General features: G+C 44.6%; 1 pseudogene; it reads right to left on the bottom strand.

Moving 5' to 3' along the window:
• Window positions 1-8,049: 8,049 nt before the first annotated feature.
• LOC112410065 (ferritin heavy chain pseudogene) lies at window positions 8,050-8,759 on the bottom strand (annotated as a pseudogene).
• Between the last annotated feature and the right edge of the window lie 3,236 nt (window positions 8,760-11,995).

The following is an 11,995-nucleotide window of genomic DNA, read 5'->3' as shown; positions in this document are numbered from 1 at the left end:
TGTAAATCTAAACTTATTCCAAAATTGAAAAATTATTTTAAAAATCATTAGTTCAAACAAAACACATCTGCAGGTGAATGTGGCCTGGTCCTTTCTATTGGATCCTCTGATTTTGAAGGAAAATAAATGTTCCCATGACAACATTCCCCTGAATCAGAAATCAGAGTAAGCTGCCGCCCCTTAACTCAAAGATCAACCCTCCATTCATGGCACCCAGGTTTATTATCTTTTCCCTCCTCCTAGCAAAGGTCCCGATCTTCCCCCACTCCTGTCTATATTCTATCTACCTATCTATCTATCTACCTATCTATCTATCTATCTATGTATGTATCTATCTATCTATCTATTCTTTCTTCTTCCTGGTATGCTGGTGTAAGTAGTTGGAGCTCCAGTAGCCATATTGGAAAATACGGCTTAAGGCCAGAAGCCCCTGTACAGTGGAACAAAAAACTAATGTATTTTATCAAATCAAACATGTCAATTTTAAGGCACACCATTATTTTAGGAACCACAAAGAAACAAAGAAAATGCTACCAATTAAAGTAAGACACAACCTTTTCTTATCCATTGGATTTTTCGTAGATTTTTCAGTTTATACTTATTAAAAGATCTCTTTTACACTTATTTAGACAGAATTTTTTGTCATTAATCGCTCTTGTGCATACACAAAAAAAGGAAACTATGCACTAAATAAATTGTTTAAGGCACTGATGGAACTTCTCTAGATTCAAATTTCAACTCTTCTGAGATATCTGCACCCCCGTGTTTATAGCATTATTCACAATAGCCAAGGCATAGAAACAAACTGAATGTCCATTGACAGATGCATGGATAAAGAAAATGTGGTATATGTGCAATGGAAAAAAGGGAGGGAATCATGCCATTTGCAACAGGGACGGACCTTGAAGACATTATGCTAAGTGAAATAACTCAGACAGAAAAGATCAATTCTATGTGACCTCACTTATGTGTGGAATCTAAAAAAGCCATACTCATAGCAATAGAGAGTAGAATGGTGGTTACCCAGGGCTGGGGGTTGGGGGAAATGGGGAGATATTTGTCGAAGGGTACAAATGTTCAGTCATAAGGTAAGTTCTGGGGATCTAATCTATTGCTTGGTGACTATCGTTAACAATATGGTATTATATACTTGAAAGTTGCTAAGAGAGTAAATCTTTTAAAAAATGTTTCTTTTATTGAAGTATAGTCGATTTACAATATTAGATTAGTTTCAGGTGTACAACATAGTGATCAATATTTTTAGAGCTTATACTCCATTTAAAGTTATTATAAGATAATGGCTGTAGTTCCCTGTGTTGTTCAATATATCCTTGTTGCTTCTCTGTTTTATCCATAGTAGTTTGTATCTCTTCATCCCCTACCCCTATCTTGCCCCTCCCTGCTTCCCTTTCCGCACTGGTAACCACTAGTTTCTTCTCTGTATCTGTGAGTTTGTTTCTGTTTTGTTATATACATTTGTTTTATATTTTTAGATTCCACATATAAGTGATAACATACAGTATTTGTCTTTCTCTGACTTCTGTCTCTAAGCATAATGCCCTCCAAGTCCATCCATGTTGTTGCACGTGCAAAATTTCATTCTTTTTTATGGCTGAGTAATATTCCATATATGTATATTTATATCTCACATCTTCTTTATCCACTGATCTGGTGATAGGCATTTGGGTTGCTTCCATATCTTGGCTATTGTAAATAACGCTGCTATGAACATTGGGGTGCATGTATCTTTTCAAATTAGTGTTTGTGTTGTTGTCTGGATATATACCCAGGAGTGGAATTGCTGGATCATATAGTAGTTCTATTTTTAGTTTTTTGAGGAACCTGCATACTGCTTTCCATAGTGGCTGCACCAATTTACCTTCCTGCCAACAGTGTATGAGGGTTCCCTTTTCTCCACCCCCTCTCCAGCATTTGTTATTTGTAGACTTTTTGATAAGAGCCATTCTGATAGATGTGAGGTGATCATTGTGGTTTTGAGATCATTGTAGTTTTGATTTGCATTTCTCTAATTAGTGATGTTGAGCATCTTTTCATGTGCCTGTTAGCCATCTGTATGTCTTCTTTGGAGAAATGTCTATTCAGGTCTTCTGCCCATTTTAAAATCAGGTTTTATGTTTTTTTTTATGCTGAGTTGTACGAGCTGTTTATATATTTTGGATATTAATCCGTTTGGGTCATATCATTTGCAAATATTTTCTCCCATTCAGTAGGTTGTCTTTTTGTTTTGTCGATGGTTTCAAGTAAATCTTAAATGTTCTCACCACCCCCCAAAAAGGTAATTATGTGAGGTGAAGGATGTGTTAACTAACTTCATTATGGTAATCATTTCACAATATATACGTGTATCAAGTCATCACGTCGCACACCTTAAACTTACACAATACTATATGTCGATTATATCTCAATAGAGCTGGAATAGGTAAACAAATGACTTAAATAAAACAAATTTCAACTCTTCTAAGCAGTTTTGTACTCAGTATCTCTTAATAATATTGGTATCTCTTAATATCGTCCTCCGTACCATCAAGAGTGTTGGTGATGCAGAATTTCTTGAGTACTCTTCTAATGGCGCTAGAAGTTTGTTCCTAGCCAGTGAGACCACTCCATTGAGTCCTGATGCGCTTGCTCAGGCAATGACAGCTGTAGCCAACAGTGATTGTAAGATGTATCCCAATTTTAAAGATGTGAAAATGTGAAAAAAAATGCACCTCTTGGAATGAGTGAAATGAAATGGAAGGAATTTCCTCAGCAGCCTGAACTGTCTTCCTCCATACTTGTTTTACATATGGGAGAGGAGAACCTTTTTGTTTTTTTTTTTCTTAAAGCCACTGCTTTTCTGATCTCAGTTACTCATAACCAAACCCAATCCAAACTGATACACGATTATTATGTTAGCCCTTACTACTTTGCTTTCTCACTGTAACGTATTCCACTCTTACATCCTTCTTGACTAAATGAATCAAGGCATACATTTCTTTACTTTTTAGGTGTCCTAATGCTTTTCTAATCACCTTCACTTCAGCTTTCCTGAAGCATATTCTCCATCAGTATCCCTCTGAAGATGAACTCAGGACTGCAAAAAAAAAATCTGTAATAAAAATTTTTATTTTAAAACCTGAAGCATAGTATCACTTCCAAGATTAGTGATAATGCCTTCCTCTCCTGAATACTTGATTAGATATGTCTCTTGGGCTTGTGAAAAGAAACTGGAATTGCTGGCAAATGAAAAAAAATTAAAGGAGAATTTAAAAATCAGAAATGTAGAACAAATTTCAAGAGTAGGGATGATTCAGGAGAAATTAATGGGTGCTTTGTACTGCTTGTCACACATTTCTGAGGGAAAAAAATAACTTTTCCTTTTTCTGGAAAATGAAGTACAATTTGTCAGTGACAACCATCTATTAAGAAATTTCCTTTTGTGATAGAGTGAGGATTTTTTCCCCCAGAGGTAAATTATTCAACACAGTTAATCTGAATCTGTGTTTGAGCCTGAGATGAAGTTATCAATTTTATTATCATTTTCCCTCAGTCTGTCCTGATATTATCATTGCCTGAGACTCCGGTACCCATAGCAACAGCCACTATTTCAGACATTATTCCCCCAAGCAACAGAGCACGGCCAATGACTGACAACCATCCAGCTGTGCATCTCAGGGTGGTATTTTCCAGGGCTGGAAGACCAAGTCACAACTCACTCCCATGTCTTGAAAGTCAGGTTATCAAGGAGTCGGGAAGGCTGTGAGTATGCAGGGAGGTGACACACCCACCAGAAGTTTGCTCACCCCTTTTGAGAGGTATGCGGCAAGCAGGGGAGGGTGGGAAAATGAGGAGGCTGACAGTGATGGACAAAGTCAAGATGTAAAGTACAACGGGGCAAACTCCATTAGTCTGAATGTTTCTTACTTCTTTCCATCACTGCCCCACATGTTCAGAAGACTGTGGACCCCAAAACTGAACTAGGAAAAGGGGGATTTAGAATGTTCACTTTTGTCTTGTAGAAGAACAAGGAGAGAAATAATTGAGCTGCCACCGTACTTAAACTTCCCTGCCAGGGATTCTTAAGGAAAAGCTGTGAAATGTGACACTGCAAGTAGTGGCTTGTAACAGGCACTGGAGTGTTATAATCACAAGTCTCTTTGAGTCTCGCAGGTGAGGAAATCCTTCTTTTCCAGGTAAAATAAGAGGATGTAGCTCTAAGTAGACTTCTCTGCATTATCCCGGGGAGTCCCTCTGAATCACACAAAAGGAAAAGATGGGATAAAAAGGGGGGCCCAGCGCCCAAGACTGGAGTCAGCTTTAGAATCCAGGTGCAGAGCCCATGACAGGCAGTGCTTTGGTATATAGATTACAGTACCCCATGCATGGCAAAAATGCAGGGGTTCTCAGTCCAGATGAGGTGAATTTGCAGGCAGAACATGTGTGTTTTGCAGCCACTCCCCTCACCTTTTGTGCCTGAAGAGAAGCCACCACAGGCAAAGATGCAATCTCTGGGGATTTCCAGTCCCAAGTTCTTTCCAGGTATTCAGGGCCAACTCAGGTAGCAGTGTTGCTGCCTGCCTGTGTGAGGGAGAGAGCCTGAACAGAGGGATTCATGTGTATAGGTGGTGACTGCCTTCCTGCGAGGTGCCCCGCTACCTCTTATGCATTCGGTGGCCAATTCTGAAGACTTCTTTCCTATGAGAAGGATTTTGGCTGAGGTTTAGCAGCCATTCCCACCCTAGGCTGGAAGGCACACCTGTAATTAGAGAGACTGCAGTGCTCAGGGATGTCTTTAAGAGTGTCGGGGATTTCCCTCCCTTCTGAGGCTAGTTTATCTGGCTGGATTCCCAGTCTACCCACACAATCTTTCTTAACCCATTTTTAACCTGTGGGGTAACACACACACACACACACACACACACACAAATATGGCATCAGAAAATCTATGTTCATGTCCACATTCCACGTTGCTACTTCTTACCTGTGTGGCCTACCTTTTCCTCACTGATAACACCTATCCTTCTTACTTCTTGAGGTTCTTATATAAATAAAATACAGGAATGTAAATAAGAGGACTTGGACTTGCAAAGTGCCATTATTATTATTTTAGTTGGTCAACCCCTGGCTATGGGGAAGACAGCCCAAGGCTCATTCCCCATTATCACTGTAGCCCAGGGTGAGCTTGTCAACAACAGACTCTGACATGTTGGCTTCCAGGGCCCCCAGCCTGCTACTGAGAATCAACAACCATTAACATTTGTGTAATTTATTGAACTAAGATACATCAGATAATGCTGAAGATCCCCTTTTTTCTTTTTTTTTTGGCGGTACGCGGGCCTCTCACTGTTGTGGCCTCTCCCGTGGTGGAGCACAGGCTCCGGACGCTCAGGCTCAGCGGCCATGGCTCACGGGCCCAGCCGCTCCGCGGCATGTGGGATCTTTCCGGACCGGGGCACGAACCCGTGTCCCCTGCATCGGCAGGCAGACTCTCAACCACTGCGCCACTAGGGAAGCCCAAGATCCCCTTTCTTTTAATCCCTGCCCATTCCCTTCACTTCTTCCCCAGAGGCAACTACTGTGATGAATTCTAGACCATATTCTTTTATATCTTTACCATATATGGGCACCCGCAGACACCACCCACCCACCCATTAGGGCCCCAGACCACCCATCTCACCCCACCCTACACACATTGTTTAAAAGGGGAAGATGGATGTTGCATTTTCCAGGGCCCCATGGAATGCCTTCTCCCTCCCTCTGTGGAGATCCTGAGCTGCATGTGGGTGGGGCATGGGTGGGTGGAGAGCCTCCCGGATACCTGTTTTAAAAAGTGAGCAATTTGCACACAGGAACCAAGGAGAGACCTTATTTCTTTAGGAACCAAATAACTTTATTGGAAGGAGTGGCAAAACTGGAAGAAAAAAACTTAAGTGAACTTCTTCTGCAAGGGCACTATTGCCGTCTGCATGGCAGGCACGGTGACCAGGGCTCTGGTCACCCCGTGGCTCTGGGGAAGTCCAGTCCAGGCTCAGTTCTTCTTGTCGCTGTCGTCCAGGGTGAGCTTTTCAAAGAGGGACCCTGCCAGGTCGACGTCCGGGGCCCCCATCATGCTCAGGGTGGTGACATGACCCTCCAGCTCTCTGATGAACGCCACCTGCTGGCTGAGGTAGTGAGTTGCCAGGAAGTGGTGCGGGTGGGGGGTCGGTCTTGTCGGTGGCCAGCTGGTGCAGGTGGAGCAGGCTCCGGTTCACGAGCTTCTCCAGGAACGAGGTGCGCTTCATGGCCTTGAGGCCGCTCTTTCAGTTGTCACTGCCTGGCTTCCTGATGTCTTGGAAGTCGAGGCGGCCCCCGCGCTGGTTCTGCAGGCGCATCAGGCCCTGGGCCCGCCCGCTGTGCTCGTGGGAGTGGCGCAGGAAGAACCGGGTGAAGTGCTTCAAAGCCACGTCGTCGCAGTAGAGGTAAAGGGCCACGGCCAGGCACACGAAGGAGGCGTGGAACTCCAGGGTGAAATGGCTGTTGATGGCGGCCTCGCAGTCGGGGTGGTAGTTCTGGCGCACCTGCGAGGGCGGCGCGGGCAGCGTGGCGGACGGCAAGGGCATCGTGGTGGGCGTGAAGGCCAAGGTGAAGGCGAAGCCGCGGGGGCCGCGGTAGCTGCCTCGGGGCTCTCCCACGAGGTCGAAGAGGGCGGCCGGAGGCGCTGGGCACCCTCTCTAGGATGGGCCGGATATGGAGTCCATTATGGGATGGGAAGGGGAGGGGACAGAGGGTGGAGGGGGCGAGCCCATTACTGGAAGGGGGTGACGGTGGCCGGAAGGGGGCGGGGCACCATGCTCTAGGTTCCCTAGGAACCTGGGTGAGGTCGGAAACCCAGGGCACCTCTGCACTGTCTTGAGACCATTAAAAAAAAAATAATAACCCTATTGAGATATAATTCATATACTATAAAATTCACCTTTGGAAAGTGAACATTTACCTGTTTTTTTGTATATTCATGGAGTTGTGCAACCATTACCACATCTCAGAGTATTTTCATCACTCCAAAATGAAATTCTCTACCCATTAGCACTCACTCCCCATCCCGCCTCCCCCCAGGTTTGGGCACCACTAATCAACTTTCTATCTCTGTAGATTTGCCCGTTCTGGTGCGGCCATGGCTCACGGGCCCAGCCGCTCCGCGGCATGTGGGATCTTTCCGGACCGGGGCACGAACCCGTGTCCCCTGCATCGGCAGGCAGACTCTCAACCACTGCGCCACTAGGGAAGCCCAAGATCCCCTTTCTTTTAATCCCTGCCCATTCCCTTCACTTCTTCCCCAGAGGCAACTACTGTGATGAATTCTAGACCATATTCTTTTATATCTTTACCATATATGGGCACCCGCAGACACCACCCACCCACCCATTAGGGCCCCAGACCACCCATCTCACCCCACCCTACACACATTGTTTAAAAGGGGAAGATGGATGTTGCATTTTCCAGGGCCCCATGGAATGCCTTCTCCCTCCCTCTGTGGAGATCCTGAGCTGCATGTGGGTGGGGCATGGGTGGGTGGAGAGCCTCCCGGATACCTGTTTTAAAAAGTGAGCAATTTGCACACAGGAACCAAGGAGAGACCTTATTTCTTTAGGAACCAAATAACTTTATTGGAAGGAGTGGCAAAACTGGAAGAAAAAAACTTAAGTGAACTTCTTCTGCAAGGGCACTATTGCCGTCTGTATGGCAGGCACGGTGACCAGGGCTCTGGTCACCCCGTGGCTCTGGGGAAGTCCAGTCCAGGCTCAGTTCTTCTTGTCGCTGTCGTCCAGGGTGAGCTTTTCAAAGAGGGACCCTGCCAGGTCGACGTCCGGGGCCCCCATCATGCTCAGGGTGGTGACATGACCCTCCAGCTCTCTGATGAACGCCACCTGCTGGCTGAGGTAGTGAGTTGCCAGGAAGTGGTGCGGGTGGGGGGTCGGTCTTGTCGGTGGCCAGCTGGTGCAGGTGGAGCAGGCTCCGGTTCACGAGCTTCTCCAGGAACGAGGTGCGCTTCATGGCCTTGAGGCCGCTCTTTCAGTTGTCACTGCCTGGCTTCCTGATGTCTTGGAAGTCGAGGCGGCCCCCGCGCTGGTTCTGCAGGCGCATCAGGCCCTGGGCCCGCCCGCTGTGCTCGTGGGAGTGGCGCAGGAAGAACCGGGTGAAGTGCTTCAAAGCCACGTCGTCGCAGTAGAGGTAAAGGGCCACGGCCAGGCACACGAAGGAGGCGTGGAACTCCAGGGTGAAATGGCTGTTGATGGCGGCCTCGCAGTCGGGGTGGTAGTTCTGGCGCACCTGCGAGGGCGGCGCGGGCAGCGTGGCGGACGGTAAGGGCATCGTGGTGGGCGTGAAGGCCAAGGTGAAGGCGAAGCCGCGGGGGCCGCGGTAGCTGCCTCGGGGCTCTCCCACGAGGTCGAAGAGGGCGGCCGGAGGCGCTGGGCACCCTCTCTAGGATGGGCCGGATATGGAGTCCATTATGGGATGGGAAGGGGAGGGGACAGAGGGTGGAGGGGGCGAGCCCATTACTGGAAGGGGGTGACGGTGGCCGGAAGGGGGCGGGGCACCATGCTCTAGGTTCCCTAGGAACCTGGGTGAGGTCGGAAACCCAGGGCACCTCTGCACTGTCTTGAGACCATTAAAAAAAAAATAATAACCCTATTGAGATATAATTCATATACTATAAAATTCACCTTTGGAAAGTGAACATTTACCTGTTTTTTTGTATATTCATGGAGTTGTGCAACCATTACCACATCTCAGAGTATTTTCATCACTCCAAAATGAAATTCTCTACCCATTAGCACTCACTCCCCATCCCGCCTCCCCCCAGGTTTGGGCACCACTAATCAACTTTCTATCTCTGTAGATTTGCCCGTTCTGGACTTTTCAAATACATGCAATCATAGAGTATGTGGCCTTTTGTATCTGCCTTCTTTTACTTAGCATAATGTTTTAAATCTTTTATCCTTTTTATTGCTAAATTGTATTCCATTATGTGGATATATCACATTTTATTTATCCTTTCATCAGTTGATGGACATTTGAGTTGTTTCCATTCTGTGGCTATTATGAATAATGTTGCTATGAACCTTCTTGTACAGGTTTTTGTGTATACATGTTTTTGATTATCTTACATAGGCATGGAATTGCTGGGTTATATGGTAGCTCTGTGTTTAATATTTTGAGGAACTCCCAGAATGTTTTCCAAAGCACCATTTTTACATTCCTACCAGCAATATGTGAAGGTTCTAACACTGTTATTGTCTGTTTGTTTTAAAATTTTAATCCTCTTAGTGGATAGTAAGTGGTATCACATTGTGGTTTTGATTTGCATTTCCCTAATGACTAATGATGTTTAGCACCTTTGTATGTAGTTATTGGCCATTTGCATGTCTTCTTTAGAGAAGTGTCTGCTCGAATCTCTTGCCCATTGAAAAATAGAATCGTTTGTCTTTTTCTTGTCGTGTTGTAAGAGTTCTGCATCTGTTCTGGATATAAGTCCCTTATCAGATACATGATTCACAAATACTTTCTTCCATTCTGTGGGTTGTCTTTTCACTTTCTTAATGGTGATTCCTTTGAAGCACAAAAGTTCTTAATTATGATGAAGTACAATTTATCTATTTTTCTTTTGTCACTTGTGCTTTTGGTGTCATATCAAGAAACCATTGCCTAATTTAAGGTCACAAAGATTTACACCTAGGTTTTCTTTTAAGAATTTTATAGTTTTAGCTCTTAGATTTAGGTACATTTAGATCTCTGAACCATTTTGAATTAATTTTTGTATATGATGTGAGGTAGGGAATCTAACTTCATTCTACTGTATGAGGGTCTTCAGTTATCCGTACCATTTGCTGAGAAGACTATTCTTTCCCCATTGGATGGTCTTGGCATACTTGTTGAAAATCAATTGGCCGTAAATATATGGGCCTATTTCTGGACTCCCAGTTCTATTCTGTAAATCTATATATCTAAACTTATGATAGTACAACACTGCCTTGACTACTGTAGCTTTGTAATAAGTTTTGAAATAGGAAAGTATGAGTCATCCAACTTTATTCTTCTTTTTCAAGATTGTTTTGGCTGTTCTGGGTCCCTTGTGCTTCCATATGAATTTTAGGATAAGCCTGACAGTTGTTTTCCCAAAAAAGCTTGCTGGGATATTGATAGGGATTGCGTTGAATCTGTAGATAATTTGGGGGAGCATTGATATCTTAACAATATTAAGTCTTCTGATCCATAAACGTGGGATATCTTTCCATTTATTTAGGTCTGGGACCTGTTAAAATACAGATTCTAATTTAGACTGAAGCTAAAATTTGAATTTCTTTTTAAAAATTTTAATATTTTGTTCTTGGCTGCATTAGGTCTTCATTGCTGCGCGTGGGCTTTCTCTAGTTGTGGTGAGCGAGGGCTACTCCTCATTGCAGTGTGCGGGCTTCTCATTGCAGTGGCTCCTCTTGTTAGGGAGCACAGGCTCTAGGCATGTGGGCTTCAGTAGTTGTGGCACGTGGGCTCTAGAGCACAGGCTCAGTAGTTGTGGTGCATGGGCTTAGTTGCTCCACGGCATGTGGGATCTTCCTGGACCAGGGCCCAAACCCGTGTCTCCTGCATTGGCAGGTGGATTCTTAACCACTGCCACCAGGGAAGTCCCAAAATTTGAATTTCTAAACCAGCTTTTTAGGTAATGCCAGACCACACTCTTAATAACAGTGCTCTAAAAGGGAGGAAGCTGCCATGCTTTGTTGTCTTAGTCTGTTCAGGCTGCTGTAACAAAGTACCTGGAGGCTGGAAGTTCAAGGTCAGGATGCCAGTGTGGTTGGGTTCTTCGAGGGAGCTCTCCAGGGTCTCTTTTATAAGGGTACTAATTCCATTTATGAGGGCCCCAGTCTCACGATGTACTCACCTCCCAAAGGCCCCACCGCCTAATACCGTCACACTGCGGGGGTTAGGATTTCAACATACAGATTTTGGGTGGGGAACACAAACATTCAGTCTATAGCACTTATTGAGGTTTGGATTTGAAGACACATATATTGGTCTCCACAAGCAGAAATGCCCGTTCCCACTCACAGACAGTGCTTCCAGTAGTTATGTTAGATGTGGGTTCCTATGGGAAAGGGGAGAGGCCTTTCTCCTATCAGGAAAAATTGTGAAAGATTTTTAAATTGGCAAAGAAACGGTTTACTGGGTGTCCTTTTTAGAGTACCCTTTGTGATTATTTCCACCTTTCATTGATTTTGAGCTATTTTATAACTAAATTTTAGAAAACTAATAATAATGCAAATTATTCTTGTCCACAGAAATGCAAATGAATTGTGTCCGGTGGAATGCAACTTATTTTGGACTAATTTTGCATCTGTTTGTGCATTCATCCCAACATTACTTATTGCCTGCCTGTATATGTATGGCTCTATGAGTTTTCCTTTGAATGATGTGTAACATCTTACTGGTTTCCTCATTAATTAATGAGTTAAATAAAATCTTTGACATGTTTTTATTTTATATTTACATGAGAGCCATGATTTTATTTTATTTTTTAAAAATGTTAAAACATTTCTCATTCTCATTCCTACCCCCACTAAGAACACAGTCAAAGCTCACAGGAGTTGGCTTAGTACATTAACTACTTTTATGGGCTGCTCATCAGATATATGGTTCCAGAAAAGTTTGGGGATCTAAAGGCATAGAATTCCTGATGGGGATGTAGACTGGAAGGATAGTATCTCTGAGGAGAAGGAGGCAGGGGGGACTCTGGGGAAGCAGGGGACCAATGCAAACCAGGGGAGGAAGGAGGCATTTAGAGAGTAAGTTACAGGAGGGACCTCATTAGCAGGACACTGTACACTGTGGGGTGAGGCTGGCTCGGTGCGTGCTAGGGATGGCAGGGAAGTAGCCGTGGCCAGTAAAGGCCCATGGAGAACCAGAAGCAGCTAAGAACCAGGGCACTGGTGAGAGCTTCCAGGCATGGAAAGCAGTCAGC

Source organism: Neophocaena asiaeorientalis, unplaced genomic scaffold (genome assembly GCF_003031525.2).
Source record: "Neophocaena asiaeorientalis asiaeorientalis breed wild unplaced genomic scaffold, Neophocaena_asiaeorientalis_V1.1 scaffold448, whole genome shotgun sequence".
NCBI lineage: Eukaryota > Metazoa > Chordata > Mammalia > Artiodactyla > Phocoenidae > Neophocaena > Neophocaena asiaeorientalis.
The sequence above is the reverse complement of the archived record's forward strand: the minus strand, read 5'-3'. Positions and strand labels throughout refer to the sequence as shown.